This window comes from Lineus longissimus, chromosome 13 (genome assembly GCF_910592395.1).
Source record: "Lineus longissimus chromosome 13, tnLinLong1.2, whole genome shotgun sequence".
In the NCBI taxonomy this organism is placed as follows: domain Eukaryota; kingdom Metazoa; phylum Nemertea; class Pilidiophora; order Heteronemertea; family Lineidae; genus Lineus; species Lineus longissimus.
This window is the reverse complement of record NC_088320.1, coordinates 10196188-10219501: the sequence shown is the minus strand read 5'-3', so window position 1 is coordinate 10219501 and position 23314 is coordinate 10196188. Positions and strand designations below refer to the sequence as shown.

Below are 23314 nucleotides of genomic sequence, written 5' to 3'. Positions count from 1 at the left end.
ATTCGCTATGGGCCCTGTTAACGTCGTTGAGCACATCCATCAGTTTGGTTGTCTGAACAACGAAACTCTCGTGATCATGCTCCATGGTCTCATCTGGTATCTCCATCTCATCATCAGTGTCTTCTTTCATGTTCAGCCATAGTAAGTTGACATTCTTGGCAGTACGGTTATTAATATCCGGTATGTGTCTTTTGCCGTCGTGTCCCATCGTTGTGACCTGTCCGTACTCCTGGGGCGTGAGTCGTCTCCATGTGGGTTGTAGGCCTACTTCTCGTTCGTCGTCGCTCACCACCTCGACACCTCCACTCCGCACGTGTCCGCTCTTGAACATTGTTCTCATTGCTGCATTCGATGCCCTAGCACGCCTCGGAGAACCCCGTTTTCCTATCAATCTCCTCGCCTTTGTCCTCATCTTGTCTTGTCTTTTCGTATACTTGTCTTTCTTCGCTTAAAATCGTACTCCTAGGAGATGTCTATTTCGGGATGCTTCCTTCAACAGACTGAAAATACACAAGAAAGGACAAGAGATTACAAAAGGGTCGATGTTGATAGGACAATAGCGATGACAATGGTTGCTGTTGTGGAAGTGTCAGACTTGGATGTGACAGACAGGGAGATAACATATGGGTTAATCTTTTTCTCATTTCACACCTTACTAACAAGCTTTCCATGCTTATAATGCATCATATATTTGTTGTTTTTCAAATTTCAGACAAAGTTAATATTGTTCGATTTGAAATTTTGACATTTTCAGCATGATACCACTGTCACAACCTTGGAACATCCTTTAAAAAGACAACTTTTTTCCAAAAAATTGAAATTTTTGAATATTTGTCATGAATTAAAATTGTTTCAAATTCCTATTTCAAATTGACTGTAGACCACTGGTGATTTGTCGAAGATTCGGTACCATTCGATTAAGAATTCTACGAGTTAATGAGCTTAACTTGAAGACAGTCTGTAAACAATTTGAAGACGAAATATAAGGTAGGTTGTCCGTATCGGACAAAATTTTAAAACGTTAATAGCTCGCTCAAATCAAGTTCATTTTTGATGAAACTTGGTTATGTTAGTCAAGACATCTCAAATGCTTGGGAAAAGGCATATTTCATTGATATCTCAAGATTATCCCTCTTCATTAGAGGGTTTTGGGTTACAGGTCAAAAATAGTAAATGAGCTCTGAAATCCACAAAAACCGTTTGAATTGGCTGAAATGTGTTGAGAATGTGTGGACATATCATTGAAATTGGAAAATGTGGAAAAAAAGAAAATTCTCAAATTTAACCCCCCCCTGGCCTACAGGGCTTTTAAGTGAAAATGCCAAAAATTGAAATTTTCAAAAAATTTCAAATAATTTCAAATTTTTCTACTTTTTTGGGCTAGATATGTTTCATAACAATCATCAATTGTGAATAGTAATGAAAGTGTTGATTGTTTTGCATGTTATTTTCATTTTGGGAGGTGTCGGGCACAGAGCACGCTGGGTGGCAGGGTACCAAGCTTTCACTAATTTTTTTATTTCAGCAGGTGAATTAAAGAGAAAAGTATCTGAATTACGAGCAAGAATATTAGCAAAGAATAAAAGTAATGGTTTTTGTTTGAATTGGGAGGGGGCTAAACAAAAAAAGAGGGGGGTAACATACGGGTTTGTTAAAGTAAGTTTTTTAGATAAGCCGGTCACAATGACGGCACACCGGGCAATGTTTTTGTGTGACCATGATGAATTGAAATTCAAAACTGGCGCAGGTTATCATATAAGTCATCTTTGTCATAATCCTCTGTGCGTGAAAGTCGAGCACTTGACAATAGAAAGAGGAAGGGTCAATCAAAGTAGAAAAAGGTGCAATGCCAAGAAAGTCTGTGCAGGCCATGGCAACCGCCCTAAATGCATTTTTCCTGGTAAGCTATATGTTGAAGTTGAAAGAAAATATCATTATATTGAATTGACATTTGAAAGTTTTCTTACCGCGATGGCAACCTCTTGGATGTCTTGGTGGCTGGTTGGATCTTGAAGGATCGCCGAAAGTAGGAGTGGTCATAGTTTCTGCTGTTTGGGTCGAGACATTTCCACTCTGGTACAGGCGGTCTGTCTCGTCGTGCAACAGCCTTCTTGACAGCCTTCCTTCGCAAGTCCGGCATTGTTATCATCACATGTTTCTTGTAGTCACCACCCCTGGTTTTGTTTTTCTTTTTGGTGAAGTAATCTGTTGCCCTGATGTTTTTCAAAACACCAGCTAACTTCTGGTGTCTAGCACTCCGTTGGTACCTGACTGTGTACTGCCTGTTCATTGCAATTCTGTCCAGTGCTTTCATTGGGCGGCAACAAGTATCGACTTCGATGTTGAACCACTTTAGTTTTCGTCGCCCGCTCTCGGCTATGTTATGGTTCATTCTGTGGGCTGCTGAATGGATACGAGGGGTTGAGTTCCTGCTCCTGGTCACAATCTTAGGATCGCTGGCCGACAGACCTCGATTCTTGGACTCGACCCCCTGGGTTGTCACGCCAAGACTCAGCTGTTGCAACGCTCCTTTACTAAGGCATACCTCCAAAACGAGATGTACCAAGTTCTTGTCAATCACTGTCATTTTAAACTTGGGAATCTCACCGTAAGATGACCATCGTGTTGATTTGTGCCACCAAGAACCAGTTGTGCCTGAGCACAGTGAGAATTCGTTCTGTCGACAACCAGTGCAGTCACCACCATAGCAGTTCACAACACAGGCAACAGTGTCATACAGGTATCCCATGATCCTGTCAAGATCACCGTTGCAGCGCTTGAATAGAGATTGCAAAATCTTGGATGACCTTACCCTAAGATCATTCAGAAACGTTGTTTTTAACAGTGTTCTCTCCTCAGCAGTACGTCCCGGGAACATACCTTTACTGAATTCAGCTCTATGTCCTGCACGCGTCTGGGCTTGATGCAAATGTATAGAGTCAAGTTGATGCTTCACCGTGAACAAGCCGCCGAAGAGCTTTTTTGTTGCATCAGTTAACCCTTTGAATGAACTGGAATCACCATCTGTAGTCAAATGTTCTACATGTAGGCCCTGTTTCTCAAAAGTCTCGGCAAATGCAACCCCAAGATCATATTCTCTGAATGCATCTGCTTCAGGAAAGTTAGCCGTGCACTTCGAGTGTCGTTCGTCAACGTTTGTGCCAGTGGCACCACATTTAACTTCAAAACCTTTCGCCCGCATTGCAGCCCCTATCCAGCAGAGTTTTGTTTTAACCTCAATGTCAATGATTTTGTGTTCATCTGTCACATTTTCAACACATAATCCAGTCATTGTGCTCGCACAACGGCCCATCTTGTTCCTCGAAGTGAGGTGTAAACTATTATAGCGTCCATCAGCTTGGACATTGATTCCTGTGTCGTCCTGATTTCTTAGGCGCAGTATCCTTTTCAAGTTCTCGCGTATGTCTGCCATATCGGCCACATTCATTTTAACTGTTTCATCACCAACCTTATTTGCCTGCTTTTGCATGATACTCCTACAGGGGGGCGGGATTCCCATCATGCTCAGTATGTAACTCATACTCTCGTTGCCAATCATTGTGTCCTGCAACGCAATCTGTAATGCAACATTTGGAAGAGCGGCTTTTCGTCCGCGCTTGCCAGTGTCTATGTCCTCAAAAAGTTTATACAATTTCGAATAAAAACCACAGGTTTTACACACCACAGTGACTGAACAACACACCCCCTGCTTACGTACCTCTCCATATTTGAATATCGGCTGACAGTTCACGTGATATTCGCTATGGGCCCTGTTAACGTCGTTGAGCACATCCATCAGTTTGGTTGTCTGAACAACGAAACTCTCGTGATCATGCTCCATGGTCTCATCTGGTATCTCCATCTCATCATCAGTGTCTTCTTTCATGTTCAGCCGTAGTAAGTTGACATTCTTGGCAGTACGGTTATTAATATCCGGTATGTGTCTTTTGCCGTCGTGTCCCATCGTTGTGACCTGTCCGTACTCCTGGGGCGTGAGTCGTCTCCATGTGGGTTGTAGGCCTACTTCTCGTTCGTCGTCGCTCACCACCTCGACACCTCCACTCCGCACGTGTCCGCTCTTGAACATTGTTCTCATTGCTGCATTCGATGCCCTAGCACGCCTCGGAGAACCCCGTTTTCCTATCAATCTCCTCGCCTTTGTCCTCATCTTGTCTTGTCTTTTCGTATACTTGTCTTTCTTCGCTTAAAATCGTACTCCTAGGAGATGTCTATTTCGGGATGCTTCCTTCAACAGACTGAAAATACACAAGAAAGGACAAGAGATTACAAAAGGGTCGATGTTGATAGGACAATAGCGATGACAATGGTTGCTGTTGTGGAAGTGTCAGACTTGGATGTGACAGACAGGGAGATAACATATGGGTTAATCTTTTTCTCATTTCACACCTTACTAACAAGCTTTCCATGCTTATAATGCATCATATATTTGTTGTTTTTCAAATTTCAGACAAAGTTAATATTGTTCGATTTGAAATTTTGACATTTTCAGCATGATACCACTGTCACAACATTGGAACATCCTTTAAAAAGACAACTTTTTTCCAAAAAATTGAAATTTTTGAATATTTCTCATGAATTAAAATTGTTTCAAATTCCTATTTCAGATTGACTGTAGACCACTGGTGATTTGTCGAAGATTCGGTACCATTCGATTAAGAATTCTACGAGTTAATGAGCTTAACTTGAAGACAGTCTGTAAACAATTTGAAGACGAAATATAAGGTAGGTTGTCCGTATCGGACAAAATTTTAAAACGTTAATAGCTCGCTCAAATCAAGTTCATTTTTGATGAAACTTGGTTATGTTAGTCAAGACATCTCAAATGCTTGGGAAAAGGCATATTTCATTGATATCTCAAGATTATCCCTCTTCATTGAGACAAGACCACTAATGAATATTCATAGGTTGGAGGGTCCAGGCCTATCTATTAGACGAGTGCATGTTTTTTACTCTCAAGTACATATTTGGAGAGGTATTGAAAAAATATTTGCTGTGGCAAGTCTACAGATATAAATAAATTGTTTGGTAAAAAAAATAATTTTGAATTTTGACAACCTGGCCATAGGGGGGGTGGTTCAAATTTGGAGTGAAAATGGCCGAAATGGGTAAAAATGTCCACTTGTGTCAAACTTGTCAATTTAAAAAAAAATTTCCGTGGTCAATCACCAATTTCCATCGCACCAGTTACTCGCAAGACTAACCCGTATATCATATCCGAATTTCAGTTTCACAGCTCCACGCATTCTTTAATGGCAGGCATTTTAAATAACTGGAAATGGCTTGGAAAATCAATTGTGGTCTTGTCTCTATTTAGAGGGTTTTGGGTTACAGGTCAAAAATAGTAAATGAGCTCTGAAATCCACAAAAACCGTTTGAATTGGCTGAAATGTGTTGAGAATGTGTGGACATATCATTGAAATTGGAAAATGTGGAAAAAAAGAAAATTCTCAAATTTAACCCCCCCCCTGGCCTACAGGGCTTTTAAGTGAAAATGCCAAAAATTGAAATTTTCAAAAAATTTCAAATAATTTCAAATTTTTCTACTTTTTTGGGCTAGATATGTTTCATAACAATCATCAATTGTGAATAGTAATGAAAGTGTTGATTGTTTTGCATGTTATTTTCATTTTGGGAAGTGTCGGGCACAGAGCACGCTGGGTGGCAGGGTACCAAGCTTTCACTAATTTTTTTATTTCAGCAGGTGAATTAAAGAGAAAAGTATCTGAATTACGAGCAAGAATATTAGCAAAGAATAAAAGTAATGGTTTTTGTTTGAATTGGGAGGGGGCTAAACAAAAAAAGAGGGGGGTAACATACGGGTTTGTTAAAGTAAGTTTTTTAGATAAGCCGGTCACAATGACGGCACACCGGGCAATGTTTTTGTGTGACCATGATGAATTGAAATTCAAAACTGGCGCAGGTTATCATATAAGTCATCTTTGTCATAATCCTCTGTGCGTGAAAGTCGAGCACTTGACAATAGAAAGAGGAAGGGTCAATCAAAGTAGAAAAAGGTGCAATGCCAAGAAAGTCTGTGCAGGCCATGGCAACCGCCCTAAATGCATTTTTCCTGGTAAGCTATATGTTGAAGTTGAAAGAAAATATCATTATATTGAATTGACATTTGAAAGTTTTCTTACCGCGATGGCAACCTCTTGGATGTCTTGGTGGCTGGTTGGATCTTGAAGGATCGCCGAAAGTAGGAGTGGTCATAGTTTCTGCTGTTTGGGTCGAGACATTTCCACTCTGGTACAGGCGGTCTGTCTCGTCGTGCAACAGCCTTCTTGACAGCCTTCCTTCGCAAGTCCGGCATTGTTATCATCACATGTTTCTTGTAGTCACCACCCCTGGTTTTGTTTTTCTTTTTGGTGAAGTAATCTGTTGCCCTGATGTTTTTCAAAACACCAGCTAACTTCTGGTGTCTAGCACTCCGTTGGTACCTGACTGTGTACTGCCTGTTCATTGCAATTCTGTCCAGTGCTTTCATTGGGCGGCAACAAGTATCGACTTCGATGTTGAACCACTTTAGTTTCCGTCGCCCGCTCTCGGCTATGTTATGGTTCATTCTGTGGGCTGCTGAATGGATACGAGGGGTTGAGTTCCTGCTCCTGGTCACAATCTTAGGATCGCTGGCCGACAGACCTCGATTCTTGGACTCGACCCCCTGGGTTGTCACGCCAAGACTCAGCTGTTGCAACGCTCCTTTACTAAGGCATACCTCCAAAACGAGATGTACCAAGTTCTTGTCAATCACTGTCATTTTAAACTTGGGAATCTCACCGTAAGATGACCATCGTGTTGATTTGTGCCACCAAGAACCAGTTGTGCCTGAGCACAGTGAGAATTCGTTCTGTCGACAACCAGTGCAGTCACCACCATAGCAGTTCACAACACAGGCAACAGTGTCATACAGGTATCCCATGATCCTGTCAAGATCACCGTTGCAGCGCTTGAATAGAGATTGCAAAATCTTGGATGACCTTACCCTAAGATCATTCAGAAACGTTGTTTTTAACAGTGTTCTCTCCTCAGCAGTACGTCCCGGGAACATACCTTTACTGAATTCAGCTCTATGTCCTGCACGCGTCTGGGCTTGATGCAAATGTATAGAGTCAAGTTGATGCTTCACCGTGAACAAGCCGCCGAAGAGCTTTTTTGTTGCATCAGTTAACCCTTTGAATGAACTGGAATCACCATCTGTAGTCAAATGTTCTACATGTAGGCCCTGTTTCTCAAAAGTCTCGGCAAATGCAACCCCAAGATCATATTCTCTGAATGCATCTGCTTCAGGAAAGTTAGCCGTGCACTTCGAGTGTCGTTCGTCAACGTTTGTGCCAGTGGCACCACATTTAACTTCAAAACCTTTCGCCCGCATTGCAGCCCCTATCCAGCAGAGTTTTGTTTTAACCTCAATGTCAATGATTTTGTGTTCATCTGTCACATTTTCAACACATAATCCAGTCATTGTGCTCGCACAACGGCCCATCTTGTTCCTCGAAGTGAGGTGTAAACTATTATAGCGTCCATCAGCTTGGACATTGATTCCTGTGTCGTCCTGATTTCTTAGGCGCAGTATCCTTTTCAAGTTCTCGCGTATGTCTGCCATATCGGCCACATTCATTTTAACTGTTTCATCACCAACCTTATTTGCCTGCTTTTGCATGATACTCCTACAGGGGGGCGGGATTCCCATCATGCTCAGTATGTAACTCATACTCTCGTTGCCAATCATTGTGTCCTGCAACGCAATCTGTAATGCAACATTTGGAAGAGCGGCTTTTCGTCCGCGCTTGCCAGTGTCTATGTCCTCAAAAAGTTTATACAATTTCGAATAAAAACCACAGTTTTTACACACCACAGTGACTGAACAACACACCCCCTGCTTACGTACCTCTCCATATTTGAATATCGGCTGACAGTTCACGTGATATTCGCTATGGGCCCTGTTAACGTCGTTGAGCACATCCATCAGTTTGGTTGTCTGAACAACGAAACTCTCGTGATCATGCTCCATGGTCTCATCTGGTATCTCCATCTCATCATCAGTGTCTTCTTTCATGTTCAGCCGTAGTAAGTTGACATTCTTGGCAGTACGGTTATTAATATCCGGTATGTGTCTTTTGCCGTCGTGTCCCATCGTTGTGACCTGTCCGTACTCCTGGGGCGTGAGTCGTCTCCATGTGGGTTGTAGGCCTACTTCTCGTTCGTCGTCGCTCACCAACTCGACACCTCCACTCCGCACGTGTCCGCTCTTGAACATTGTTCTCATTGCTGCATTCGATGCCCTAGCACGCCTCGGAGAACCCCGTTTTCCTATCAATCTCCTCGCCTTTGTCCTCATCTTGTCTTGTCTTTTCGTATACTTGTCTTTCTTCGCTTAAAATCGTACTCCTAGGAGATGTCTATTTCGGGATGCTTCCTTCAACAGACTGAAAATACACAAGAAAGGACAAGAGATTACAAAAGGGTCGATGTTGATAGGACAATAGCGATGACAATGGTTGCTGTTGTGGAAGTGTCAGACTTGGATGTGACAGACAGGGAGATAACATATGGGTTAATCTTTTTCTCATTTCACACCTTACTAACAAGCTTTCCATGCTTATAATGCATCATATATTTGTTGTTTTTCAAATTTCAGACAAAGTTAATATTGTTCGATTTGAAATTTTGACATTTTCAGCATGATACCACTGTCACAACCTTGGAACATCCTTTAAAAAGACAACTTTTTTCCAAAAAATTGAAATTTTTGAATATTTGTCATGAATTAAAATTGTTTCAAATTCCTATTTCAGATTGACTGTAGACCACTGGTGATTTGTCGAAGATTCGGTACCATTCGATTAAGAATTCTACGAGTTAATGAGCTTAACTTGAAGACAGTCTGTAAACAATTTGAAGACGAAATATAAGGTAGGTTGTCCGTATCGGACAAAATTTTAAAACGTTAATAGCTCGCTCAAATCAAGTTCATTTTTGATGAAACTTGGTTATGTTAGTCAAGACATCTCAAATGCTTGGGAAAAGGCATATTTCATTGATATCTCAAGATTATCCCTCTTCATTGAGACAAGACCACTAATGAATATTCATAGGTTGGAGGGTCCAGGCCTATCTATTAGACGAGTGCATGTTTTTTACTCTCAAGTACATATTTGGAGAGGTATTGAAAAAATATTTGCTGTGGCAAGTCTACAGATATAAATAAATTGTTTGGTAAAAAAAATAATTTTGAATTTTGACAACCTGGCCATAGGGGGGGTGGTTCAAATTTGGAGTGAAAATGGCCGAAATGGGTAAAAATGTCCACTTGTGTCAAACTTGTCAATTTTAAAAAAAATTTCCGTGGTCAATCACCAATTTCCATCGCACCAGTTACTCGCAAGACTAACCCGTATATCATATCCGAATTTCAGTTTCACAGCTCCACGCATTCTTTAATGGCAGGCATTTTAAATAACTGGAAATGGCTTGGAAAATCAATTGTGGTCTTGTCTCTATTTAGAGGGTTTTGGGTTACAGGTCAAAAATAGTAAATGAGCTCTGAAATCCACAAAAACCGTTTGAATTGGCTGAAATGTGTTGAGAATGTGTGGACATATCATTGAAATTGGAAAATGTGGAAAAAAAGAAAATTCTCAAATTTAACCCCCCCCCCTGGCCTACAGGGCTTTTAAGTGAAAATGCCAAAAATTGAAATTTTCAAAAAATTTCAAATAATTTCAAATTTTTCTACTTTTTTGGGCTAGATATGTTTCATAACAATCATCAATTGTGAATAGTAATGAAAGTGTTGATTGTTTTGCATGTTATTTTCATTTTGGGAAGTGTCGGGCACAGAGCACGCTGGGTGGCAGGGTACCAAGCTTTCACTAATTTTTTTATTTCAGCAGGTGAATTAAAGAGAAAAGTATCTGAATTACGAGCAAGAATATTAGCAAAGAATAAAAGTAATGGTTTTTGTTTGAATTGGGAGGGGACTAAACAAAAAAAGAGGGGGGTAACATACGGGTTTGTTAAAGTAAGTTTTTTAGATAAGCCGGTCACAATGACGGCACACCGGGCAATGTTTTTGTGTGACCATGATGAATTGAAATTCAAAACTGGCGCAGGTTATCATATAAGTCATCTTTGTCATAATCCTCTGTGCGTGAAAGTCGAGCACTTGACAATAGAAAGAGGAAGGGTCAATCAAAGTAGAAAAAGGTGCAATGCCAAGAAAGTCTGTGCAGGCCATGGCAACCGCCCTAAATGCATTTTTCCTGGTAAGCTATATGTTGAAGTTGAAAGAAAATATCATTATATTGAATTGACATTTGAAAGTTTTCTTACCGCGATGGCAACCTCTTGGATGTCTTGGTGGCTGGTTGGATCTTGAAGGATCGCCGAAAGTAGGAGTGGTCATAGTTTCTGCTGTTTGGGTCGAGACATTTCCACTCTGGTACAGGCGGTCTGTCTCGTCGTGCAACAGCCTTCTTGACAGCCTTCCTTCGCAAGTCCGGCATTGTTATCATCACATGTTTCTTGTAGTCACCACCCCTGGTTTTGTTTTTCTTTTTGGTGAAGTAATCTGTTGCCCTGATGTTTTTGGCTCACCGTAGGGGAGTCTTTACAATACCGCAGTGTCCGTCTTCCGTCGTCGTCTGTCGTCGTCCGTCGTCGTCGTCGTATCCTGTTTCAAAAACAGTGGCACGTTTCTTAACCGCTAAGCCTATGAACTTGTAACTTTGTACACAGGACTCCCTTGGTCAGATGACCTGTGACACTAAATTTCGGTCCGATCTGATTCTTAATTTGGCCACCAGGGGGCTGAATGTAGATATCTAAAAAGTGTGATATCTCGCTTATTAATGACTTGTTTGGAATGAAATTTTTGTGGTAGGTACTCATAGCAAGGATACATCATATATCATACGGGTTTTTAATTTGACGTACTTTTCAAGGTCACAGAGGTCAAATGGCGTAAATTGGCTGTTTCAGTGTAACTATGGCAGGTTTTTCAACCTCCACAGCTATGAACTTGAAACTTAGTACATATAACCCCCTATACCAGATAACCTCTGGTGCTGAATTTCGGTCTGATCTGATTCTCAACTTGGCCACCAGGGGGCCGAATGTGGATATCTAAAAAGTGTGATAATTCGCTTATTGATGACTTGTTTTCGATAAAACTTTTGTGGTAGGTACTCATAGCAAGGATACATCATATATCATATGGGTTTTTAATTTGACGTACTTGTCGAGGTCACAGAGGTCACAACGCAGACACAGATATGGCCGAAATTGCATGTTTTGTGTTTTTCGTGTTGTGGCAATCCAAAGGTCGTGAGTTCAAATCCCGGTCGGGGACGGCCAAAAATATTTTTTTATTTTATTATTTTTTATCTTTTCCCTTTTGTCTTTTCTGACTTGTATCTTACATTTTCTTGATTTTTGGCTCACCGTAGGGGAGTCTTATGTAATACCGCAGTGTCCGTCGTCCGTCGTCCGTCGTCGTATCCTATTTAAAAAACAGTGGCACGTTTCTTAACCGCTAGGGCTATGAACTTAAAACTTTGTACACAGCACCCCCTAGGTCAGGTGACCTCTGACACTGAATTTCGGTCCGATCTGATTCTCAACTTGGCCACCAGGGGGCCAAATGTCGATATCTAAAAAGTGTGATATCTCGCTTATTAGTGACTTGTTTTCGATGAAACTTGTGTTGTAGGTACTCATAGCAAATATACATCTTATATCATACGGGTTTTTAATTTGACCTACTTTTCAAGTTCACAGAGGTCATATGGCTTAAATTGGCCGTTAGAGTGTAAACTATGGCACGTTTCTTAACCACTAAAGATATGAACTTGAAACTTGGTACATATAACCCCCTATATCACATAGCCTCTGGTGCTGAATTTCAGTTTGATCTGATTCTCAACTTTGCCACCAGGGGGCCAAAAGTGGATATCTAAAAAGTGTGATATCTCGCTTATATTAAGTGACTTGTTTTCGATAAAATTTTTATGGTAGGTACTCTTAGGAAGAATACATCACATGTCTTACGGGTTTTCAATTTGACCTACTTTTCAAGGTCACAGAGGTCATATGGCGTAAATTGGCCGTTGGAGTGTAAACTATGGCACGTTTCTTAACCAGTAAAGCTATGAACTTGAAACTTGGTGCATATAACCCCCTACATCAGATAACCTTTGATGCCGAATTTTGGCCTGATCTGATTCTTTATTCGGCCACCAGGGGGCCATAATGGAAAAAGTAAGAAGTGCAATATCTTGCTTATTTGAGTGAATTGTTTTCGATAAAATTTTTATGGCAGGGACTTCTAGCAAGGATACACCACATGTCCTACGATTTTTGGATTTGACCTCCTTTTCTAGGTCACAGAGGTCAAATGGCGTAAATTGGCCATTAGAGTGTAACTATGGCACGTTTCTTAACTGCTGAAGCTATGAACTTGAAAGTTGGTACATGTAACCCCCTACATCAGATAATCTCTGACACCGAATTTTGGCCTCATCTGATTCTTGATTTGGCCACCAGGGGGTCAAAACTGAAAAAGTAGGACGTGCAATATCTTGCTTATTAATGACTTTTTTTCGATGAATTTTTTATTGCAGGGACTCTTAGCAATCACACGATATTGATCTTGTTGATGTCATAGACAATTATTGGTTGGATCATAAACTTATATATACTGCCCTGTCTTATTACTTGACATCAATACACATCTAAAAATCAATACACATCTAAAAAAAGTCTTCATGCCTGATTGTGTTCACCATATTCACCTCTAAACTAAGCATGATCCTGCCTACTAAAAGATGTATACGGTGAGCACAATGGCCCCTGGCCGTTTCATTCAAAACACCAGCTAACTTCTGGTGTCTAGCACTCCGTTGGTACCTGACTGTGTACTGCCTGTTCATTGCAATTCTGTCCAGTGCTTTCATTGGGCGGCAACAAGTATCGACTTCGATGTTGAACCACTTTAGTTTCCGTCGCCCGCTCTCGGCTATGTTATGGTTCATTCTGTGGGCTGCTGAATGGATACGAGGGGTTGAGTTCCTGCTCCTGGTCACAATCTTAGGATCGCTGGCCGACAGACCTCGATTCTTGGACTCGACCCCCTGGGTTGTCACGCCAAGACTCAGCTGTTGCAACGCTCCTTTACTAAGGCATACCTCCAAAACGAGATGTACCAAGTTCTTGTCAATCACTGTCATTTTAAACTTGGGAATCTCACCGTAAGATGACCATCGTGTTGATTTGTGCCACCAAGAACCAGTTGTGCCTGAGCACAGTGAGAATTCGTTCTGTCGACAACCAGTGCAGTCACCACCATAGCAGTTCACAACACAGGCAACAGTGTCATACAGGTATCCCATGATCCTGTCAAGATCACCGTTGCAGCGCTTGAATAGAGATTGCAAAATCTTGGATGACCTTACCCTAAGATCATTCAGAAACGTTGTTTTTAACAGTGTTCTCTCCTCAGCAGTACGTCCCGGGAACATACCTTTACTGAATTCAGCTCTATGTCCTGCACGCGTCTGGGCTTGATGCAAATGTATAGAGTCAAGTTGATGCTTCACCGTGAACAAGCCGCCGAAGAGCTTTTTTGTTGCATCAGTTAACCCTTTGAATGAACTGGAATCACCATCTGTAGTCAAATGTTCTACATGTAGGCCCTGTTTCTCAAAAGTCTCGGCAAATGCAACCCCAAGATCATATTCTCTGAATGCATCTGCTTCAGGAAAGTTAGCCGTGCACTTCGAGTGTCGTTCGTCAACGTTTGTGCCAGTGGCACCACATTTAACTTCAAAACCTTTCGCCCGCATTGCAGCCCCTATCCAGCAGAGTTTTGTTTTAACCTCAATGTCAATGATTTTGTGTTCATCTGTCACATTTTCAACACATAATCCAGTCATTGTGCTCGCACAACGGCCCATCTTGTTCCTCGAAGTGAGGTGTAAACTATTATAGCGTCCATCAGCTTGGACATTGATTCCTGTGTCGTCCTGATTTCTTAGGCGCAGTATCCTTTTCAAGTTCTCGCGTATGTCTGCCATATCGGCCACATTCATTTTAACTGTTTCATCACCAACCTTATTTGCCTGAATTTGCATGATACTCCTACAGGGGGGCGGGATTCCCATCATGCTCAGTATGTAACTCATACTCTCGTTGCCAATCATTGTGTCCTGCAACGCAATCTGTAATGCAACATTTGGAAGAGCGGCTTTTCGTCCGCGCTTGCCAGTGTCTATGTCCTCAAAAAGTTTATACAATTTCAAATAAAAACCACAGTTTTTACACACCACAGTGACTGAACAACACACCCCCTGCTTACGTACCTCTCCATATTTGAATATCGGCTGACAGTTCACGTGATATTCGCTATGGGCCCTGTTAACGTCGTTGAGCACATCCATCAGTTTGGTTGTCTGAACAACGAAACTCTCGTGATCATGCTCCATGGTCTCATCTGGTATCTCCATCTCATCATCAGTGTCTTCTTTCATGTTCAGCCGTAGTAAGTTGACATTCTTGGCAGTACAGTTATTAATATCCGGTATGTGTCTTTTGCCGTCGTGTCCCATCGTTGTGACCTGTCCGTACTCCTGGGGCGTGAGTCGTCTCCATGTGGGTTGTAGGCCTACTTCTCGTTCGTCGTCGCTCACCACCTCGACACCTCCACTCCGCACGTGTCCGCTCTTGAACATTGTTCTCATTGCTGCATTCGATGCCCTAGCACGCCTCGGAGAACCCCGTTTTCCTATCAATCTCCTCGCCTTTGTCCTCATCTTGTCTTGTCTTTTCGTATACTTGTCTTTCTTCGCTTAAAATCGTACTCCTAGGAGATGTCTATTTCGGGATGCTTCCTTCAACAGACTGAAAATACACAAGAAAGGACAAGAGATTACAAAAGGGTCGATGTTGATAGGACAATAGCGATGACAATGGTTGCTGTTGTGGAAGTGTCAGACTTGGATGTGACAGACAGGGAGATAACATATGGGTTAATCTTTTTCTCATTTCACACCTTACTAACAAGCTTTCCATGCTTATAATGCATCATATATTTGTTGTTTTTCAAATTTCAGACAAAGTTAATATTGTTCGATTTGAAATTTTGACATTTTCAGCATGATATCACTGTCACAACCTTGGAACATCCTTTAAAAAGACAACTTTTTTCCAAAAAATTGAAATTTTTGAATATTTGTCATGAATTAAAATTGTTTCAAATTCCTATTTCAGATTGACTGTAGACCACTGGTGATTTGTCGAAGATTCGGTACCATTCGATTAAGAATTCTACGAGTTAATGAGCTTAACTTGAAGACAGTCTGTAAACAATTTGAAGACGAAATATAAGGTAGGTTGTCCGTATCGGACAAAATTTTAAAACGTTAATAGCTCGCTCAAATCAAGTTCATTTTTGATGAAACTTGGTTATGTTAGTCAAGACATCTCAAATGCTTGGGAAAAGGCATATTTCATTGATATCTCAAGATTATCCCTCTTCATTAGAGGGTTTTGGGTTACAGGTCAAAAATAGTAAATGAGCTCTGAAATCCACAAAAACCGTTTGAATTGGCTGAAATGTGTTGAGAATGTGTGGACATATCATTGAAATTGGAAAATGTGGAAAAAAAGAAAATTCTCAAATTTAACCCCCCCCTGGCCTACAGGGCTTTTAAGTGAAAATGCCAAAAATTGAAATTTTCAAAAAATTTCAAATAATTTCAAATTTTTCTACTTTTTTGGGCTAGATATGTTTCATAACAATCATCAATTGTGAATAGTAATGAAAGTGTTGATTGTTTTGCATGTTATTTTCATTTTGGGAGGTGTCGGGCACAGAGCACGCTGGGTGGCAGGGTACCAAGCTTTCACTAATTTTTTTATTTCAGCAGGTGAATTAAAGAGAAAAGTATCTGAATTACGAGCAAGAATATTAGCAAAGACTAAAAGTAATGGTTTTTGTTTGAATTGGGAGGGGGCTAAACAAAAAAAGAGGGGGGTAACATACGGGTTTGTTAAAGTAAGTTTTTTAGATAAGCCGGTCACAATGACGGCACACCGGGCAATGTTTTTGTGTGACCATGATGAATTGAAATTCAAAACTGGCGCAGGTTATCATATAAGTCATCTTTGTCATAATCCTCTGTGCGTGAAAGTCGAGCACTTGACAATAGAAAGAGGAAGGGTCAATCAAAGTAGAAAAAGGTGCAATGCCAAGAAAGTCTGTGCAGGCCATGGCAACCGCCCTAAATGCATTTTTCCTGGTAAGCTATATGTTGAAGTTGAAAGAAAATATCATTATATTGAATTGACATTTGAAAGTTTTCTTACCGCGATGGCAACCTCTTGGATGTCTTGGTGGCTGGTTGGATCTTGAAGGATCGCCGAAAGTAGGAGTGGTCATAGTTTCTGCTGTTTGGGTCGAGACATTTCCACTCTGGTACAGGCGGTCTGTCTCGTCGTGCAACAGCCTTCTTGACAGCCTTCCTTCGCAAGTCCGGCATTGTTATCATCACATGTTTCTTGTAGTCACCACCCCTGGTTTTGTTTTTCTTTTTGGTGAAGTAATCTGTTGCCCTGATGTTTTTCAAAACACCAGCTAACTTCTGGTGTCTAGCACTCCGTTGGTACCTGACTGTGTACTGCCTGTTCATTGCAATTCTGTCCAGTGCTTTCATTGGGCGGCAACAAGTATCGACTTCGATGTTGAACCACTTTAGTTTCCGTCGCCCGCTCTCGGCTATGTTATGGTTCATTCTGTGGGCTGCTGAATGGATACGAGGGGTTGAGTTCCTGCTCCTGGTCACAATCTTAGGATCGCTGGCCGACAGACCTCGATTCTTGGACTCGACCCCCTGGGTTGTCACGCCAAGACTCAGCTGTTGCAACGCTCCTTTACTAAGGCATACCTCCAAAACGAGATGTACCAAGTTCTTGTCAATCACTGTCATTTTAAACTTGGGAATCTCACCGTAAGATGACCATCGTGTTGATTTGTGCCACCAAGAACCAGTTGTGCCTGAGCACAGTGAGAATTCGTTCTGTCGACAACCAGTGCAGTCACCACCATAGCAGTTCACAACACAGGCAACAGTGTCATACAGGTATCCCATGATCCTGTCAAGATCACCGTTGCAGCGCTTGAATAGAGATTGCAAAATCTTGGATGACCTTACCCTAAGATCATTCAGAAACGTTGTTTTTAACAGTGTTCTCTCCTCAGCAGTACGTCCCGGGAACATACCTTTACTGAATTCAGCTCTATGTCCTGCACGCGTCTGGGCTTGATGCAAATGTATAGAGTCAAGTTGATGCTTCACCGTGAACAAGCCGCCGAAGAGCTTTTTTGTTGCATCAGTTAACCCTTTGAATGAACTGGAATCACCATCTGTAGTCAAATGTTCTACATGTAGGCCCTGTTTCTCAAAAGTCTCGGCAAATGCAACCCCAAGATCATATTCTCTGAATGCATCTGCTTCAGGAAAGTTAGCCGTGCACTTCGAGTGTCGTTCGTCAACGTTTGTGCCAGTGGCACCACATTTAACTTCAAAACCTTTCGCCCGCATTGCAGCCCCTATCCAGCAGAGTTTTGTTTTAACCTCAATGTCAATGATTTTGTGTTCATCTGTCACATTTTCAACACATAATCCAGTCATTGTGCTCGCACAACGGCCCATCTTGTTCCTCGAAGTGAGGTGTAAACTATTATAGCGTCCATCAGCTTGGACATTGATTCCTGTGTCGTCCTGATTTCTTAGGCGCAGTATCCTTTTCAAGTTCTCGCGTATGTCTGCCATATCGGCCACATTCATTTTAACTGTTTCATCACCAACCTTATTTGCCTGCTTTTGCATGATACTCCTACAGGGGGGCGGGATTCCCATCATGCTCAGTATGTAACTCATACTCTCGTTGCCAATCATTGTGTCCTGCATCGCAATCTGTAATGCAACATTTGGAAGAGCGGCTTTTCGTCCGCGCTTGCCAGTGTCTATGTCCTCAAAAAGTTTATACAATTTCGAATAAAAACCACAGTTTTTACACACCACAGTGACTGAACAACACACCCCCTGCTTACGTACCTCTCCATATTTGAATATCGGCTGACAGTTCACGTGATATTCGCTATGGGCCCTGTTAACGTCGTTGAGCACATCCATCAGTTTGGTTGTCTGAACAACGAAACTCTCGTGATCATGCTCCATGGTCTCATCTGGTATCTCCATCTCATCATCAGTGTCTTCTTTCATGTTCAGCCGTAGTAAGTTGACATTCTTGGCAGTACGGTTATTAATATCCGGTATGTGTCTTTTGCCGTCGTGTCCCATCGTTGTGACCTGTCCGTACTCCTGGGGCGTGAGTCGTCTCCATGTGGGTTGTAGGCCTACTTCTCATTCGTCGTCGCTCACCACCTCGACACCTCCACTCCGCACGTGTCCGCTCTTGAACATTGTTCTCATTGCTGCATTCGATGCCCTAGCACGCCTCGGAGAACCCCGTTTTCCTATCAATCTCCTCGCCTTTGTCCTCATCTTGTCTTGTCTTTTCGTATACTTGTCTTTCTTCGCTTAAAATCGTACTCCTAGGAGATGTCTATTTCGGGATGCTTCCTTCAACAGACTGAAAATACACAAGAAAGGACAAGAGATTACAAAAGGGTCGATGTTGATAGGACAATAGCGATGACAATGGTTGCTGTTGTGGAAGTGTCAGACTTGGATGTGACAGACAGGGAGATAACATATGGGTTAATCTTTTTCTCATTTCACACCTTACTAACAAGCTTTCCATGCTTATAATGCATCATATATTTGTTGTTTTTCAAATTTCAGACAAAGTTAATATTGTTCGATTTGAAATTTTGACATTTTCAGCATGATACCACTGTCACAACCTTGGAACATCCTTTAAAAAGACAACTTTTTTCCAAAAAATTGAAATTTTTGAATATTTGTCATGAATTAAAATTGTTTCAAATTCCTATTTCAGATTGACTGTAGACCACTGGTGATTTGTCGAAGATTCGGTACCATTCGATTAAGAATTCTACGAGTTAATGAGCTTAACTTGAAGACAGTCTGTAAACAATTTGAAGACGAAATATAAGGTAGGTTGTCCGTATCGGACAAAATTTTAAAACGTTAATAGCTCGCTCAAATCAAGTTCATTTTTGATGAAACTTGGTTATGTTAGTCAAGACATCTCAAATGCTTGGGAAAAGGCATATTTCATTGATATCTCAAGATTATCCCTCTTCATTAGAGGGTTTTGGGTTACAGGTCAAAAATAGTAAATGAGCTCTGAAATCCACAAAAACCGTTTGAATTGGCTGAAATGTGTTGAGAATGTGTGGACATATCATTGAAATTGGAAAATGTGGAAAAAAAGAAAATTCTCAAATTTAACCCCCCCTGGCCTACAGGGCTTTTAAGTGAAAATGCCAAAAATTGAAATTTCCAAAAAATTTCAAATAATTTCAAATTTTTCTACTTTTTTGGGCTAGATATGTTTCATAACAATCATCAATTGTGAATAGTAATGAAAGTGTTGATTGTTTTGCATGTTATTTTCATTTTGGGAGGTGTCGGGCACAGAGCACGTTGGGTGGCAGGGTACCAAGCTTTCACTAATTTTTTTATTTCAGCAGGTGAATTAAAGAGAAAAGTATCTGAATTACGAGCAAGAATATTAGCAAAGACTAAAAGTAATGGTTTTTGTTTGAATTGGGAGGGGGCTAAACAAAAAAAGAGGGGGGTAACATACGGGTTTGTTAAAGTAAGTTTTTTAGATAAGCCGGTCACAATGACGGCACACCGGGCAATGTTTTTGTGTGACCATGATGAATTGAAATTCAAAACTGGCGCAGGTTATCATATAAGTCATCTTTGTCATAATCCTCTGTGCGTGAAAGTCGAGCACTTGACAATAGAAAGAGGAAGGGTCAATCAAAGTAGAAAAAGGTGCAATGCCAAGAAAGTCTGTGCAGGCCATGGCAACCGCCCTAAATGCATTTTTCCTGGTAAGCTATATGTTGAAGTTGAAAGAAAATATCATTATATTGAATTGACATTTGAAAGTTTTCTTACCGCGATGGCAACCTCTTGGATGTCTTGGTGGCTGGTTGGATCTTGAAGGATCGCCGAAAGTAGGAGTGGTCATAGTTTCTGCTGTTTGGGTCGAGACATTTCCACTCTGGTACAGGCGGTCTGTCTCGTCGTGCAACAGCCTTCTTGACAGCCTTCCTTCGCAAGTCCGGCATTGTTATCATCACATGTTTCTTGTAGTCACCACCCCTGGTTTTGTTTTTCTTTTTGGTGAAGTAATCTGTTGCCCTGATGTTTTTCAAAACACCAGCTAACTTCTGGTGTCTAGCACTCCGTTGGTACCTGACTGTGTACTGCCTGTTCATTGCAATTCTGTCCAGTGCTTTCATTGGGCGGCAACAAGTATCGACTTCGATGTTGAACCACTTTAGCTCTCGGCTATGTTATGGTTCATTCTGTGGGCTGCTGAATGGATACGAGGGGTTGAGTTCCTGCTCCTGGTCACAATCTTAGGATCGCTGGCCGACAGACCTCGATTCTTGGACTCGACCCCCTGGGTTGTCACGCCAAGACTCAGCTGTTGCAACGCTCCTTTACTAAGGCATACCTCCAAAACGAGATGTACCAAGTTCTTGTCAATCACTGTCATTTTAAACTTGGGAATCTCACCGTAAGATGACCATCGTGTTGATTTGTGCCACCAAGAACCAGTTGTGCCTGAGCACAGTGAGAATTCGTTCTGTCGACAACCAGTGCAGTCACCACCATAGCAGTTCACAACACAGGCAACAGTGTCATACAGGTATCCCATGATCCTGTCAAGATCACCGTTGCAGCGCTTGAATAGAGATTGCAAAATCTTGGATGACCTTACCCTAAGATCATTCAGAAACGTTGTTTTTAACAGTGTTCTCTCCTCAGCAGTACGTCCCGGGAACATACCTTTACTGAATTCAGCTCTATGTCCTGCACGCGTCTGGGCTTGATGCAAATGTATAGAGTCAAGTTGATGCTTCACCGTGAACAAGCCGCCGAAGAGCTTTTTTGTTGCATCAGTTAACCCTTTGAATGAACTGGAATCACCATCTGTAGTCAAATGTTCTACATGTAGGCCCTGTTTCTCAAAAGTCTCGGCAAATGCAACCCCAAGATCATATTCTCTGAATGCATCTGCTTCAGGAAAGTTAGCCGTGCACTTCGAGTGTCGTTCGTCAACGTTTGTGCCAGTGGCACCACATTTAACTTCAAAACCTTTCGCCCGCATTGCAGCCCCTATCCAGCAGAGTTTTGTTTTAACCTCAATGTCAATGATTTTGTGTTCATCTGTCACATTTTCAACACATAATCCAGTCATTGTGCTCGCACAACGGCCCATCTTGTTCCTCGAAGTGAGGTGTAAACTATTATAGCGTCCATCAGCTTGGACATTGATTCCTGTGTCGTCCTGATTTCTTAGGCGCAGTATCCTTTTCAAGTTCTCGCGTATGTCTGCCATATCGGCCACATTCATTTTAACAGTTTCATCACCAACTTTATTTGCCTGCTTTTGCATGATACTCCTACAGGGGGGCGGGATTCCCATCATGCTCAGTATGTAACTCATACTCTCGTTGCCAATCATTGTGTCCTGCAACGCAATCTGTAATGCAACATTTGGAAGAGCGGCTTTTCGTCCGCGCTTGCCAGTGTCTATGTCCTCAAAAAGTTTATACAATTTCAAATAAAAACCACAGTTTTTACACACCACAGTGACTGAACAACACACCCCCTGCTTACGTACCTCTCCATATTTGAATATCGGCTGACAGTTCACGTGATATTCGCTATGGGCCCTGTTAACGTCGTTGAGCACATCCATCAGTTTGGTTGTCTGAACAACGAAACTCTCGTGATCATGCTCCATGGTCTCATCTGGTATCTCCATCTCATCATCAGTGTCTTCTTTCATGTTCAGCCGTAGTAAGTTGACATTCTTGGCAGTACGGTTATTAATATCCGGTATGTGTCTTTTGCCGTCGTGTCCCATCGTTGTGACCTGTCCGTACTCCTGGGGCGTGAGTCGTCTCCATGTGGGTTGTAGGCCTACTTCTCGTTCGTCGTCGCTCACCACCTCGACACCTCCACTCCGCACGTGTCCGCTCTTGAACATTGTTCTCATTGCTGCATTCGATGCCCTAGCACGCCTCGGAGAACCCCGTTTTCCTATCAATCTCCTCGCCTTTGTCCTCATCTTGTCTTGTCTTTTCGTATACTTGTCTTTCTTCGCTTAAAATCGTACTCCTAGGAGATGCCTATTTCGGGATGCTTCCTTCAACAGACTGAAAATACACAAGAAAGGACAAGAGATTACAAAAGGGTCGATGTTGATAGGACAATAGCGATGACAATGGTTGCTGTTGTGGAAGTGTCAGACTTGGATGTGACAGACAGGGAGATAACATATGGGTTAATCTTTTTGTCATTTCACACCTTACTAACAAGCTTTCCATGCTTATAATGCATCATATATTTGTTGTTTTTCAAATTTCAGACAAAGTTAATATTGTTCGATTTGAAATTTTGACATTTTCAGCATGATACCACTGTCACAACCTTGGAACATCCTTTAAAAAGACAACTTTTTTCCAAAAAATTGAAATTTTTGAATATTTGTCATGAATTAAAATTGTTTCAAATTCCTATTTCAGATTGACTGTAGACCACTGGTGATTTGTCGAAGATTCGGTACCATTCGATTAAGAATTCTACGAGTTAATGAGCTTAACTTGAAGACAGTCTGTAAACAATTTGAAGACGAAATATAAGGTAGGTTGTCCATATCGGACAAAATTTTAAAACGTTAATAGCTCGCTCAAATCAAGTTCATTTTTGATGAAACTTGGTTATGTTAGTCAAGACATCTCAAATGCTTGGGAAAAGGCATATTTCATTGATATCTCAAGATTATCCCTCTTCATTAGAGGGTTTTGGGTTACAGGTCAAAAATAGTAAATGAGCTCTGAAATCCACAAAAACCGTTTGAATTGGCTGAAATGTGTTGAGAATGTGTGGACATATCATTGAAATTGGAAAATGTGGAAAAAAAGAAAATTCTCAAATTTAACCCCCCCCTGGCCTACAGGGCTTTTAAGTGAAAATGCCAAAAATTGAAATTTTCAAAAAATTTCAAATAATTTCAAATTTTTCTACTTTTTTGGGCTAGATATGTTTCATAA

At 41.4% G+C, this 23314-nt stretch overlaps 1 long non-coding RNA gene across 1 annotated transcript; it reads left to right on the top strand.

Moving 5' to 3' along the window:
- Positions 1–875: 875 nt before the first annotated feature.
- On the top strand, positions 876–22899 carry LOC135498166 (uncharacterized). Its single transcript, XR_010449013.1, has 6 exons — positions 876–987; positions 4626–4743; positions 8820–8937; positions 15289–15406; positions 19045–19162; positions 22787–22899. It is a non-coding gene; the product is annotated as an uncharacterized LOC135498166 (long non-coding RNA).
- The last annotated feature ends 415 nt before the right edge of the window (positions 22900–23314 follow it).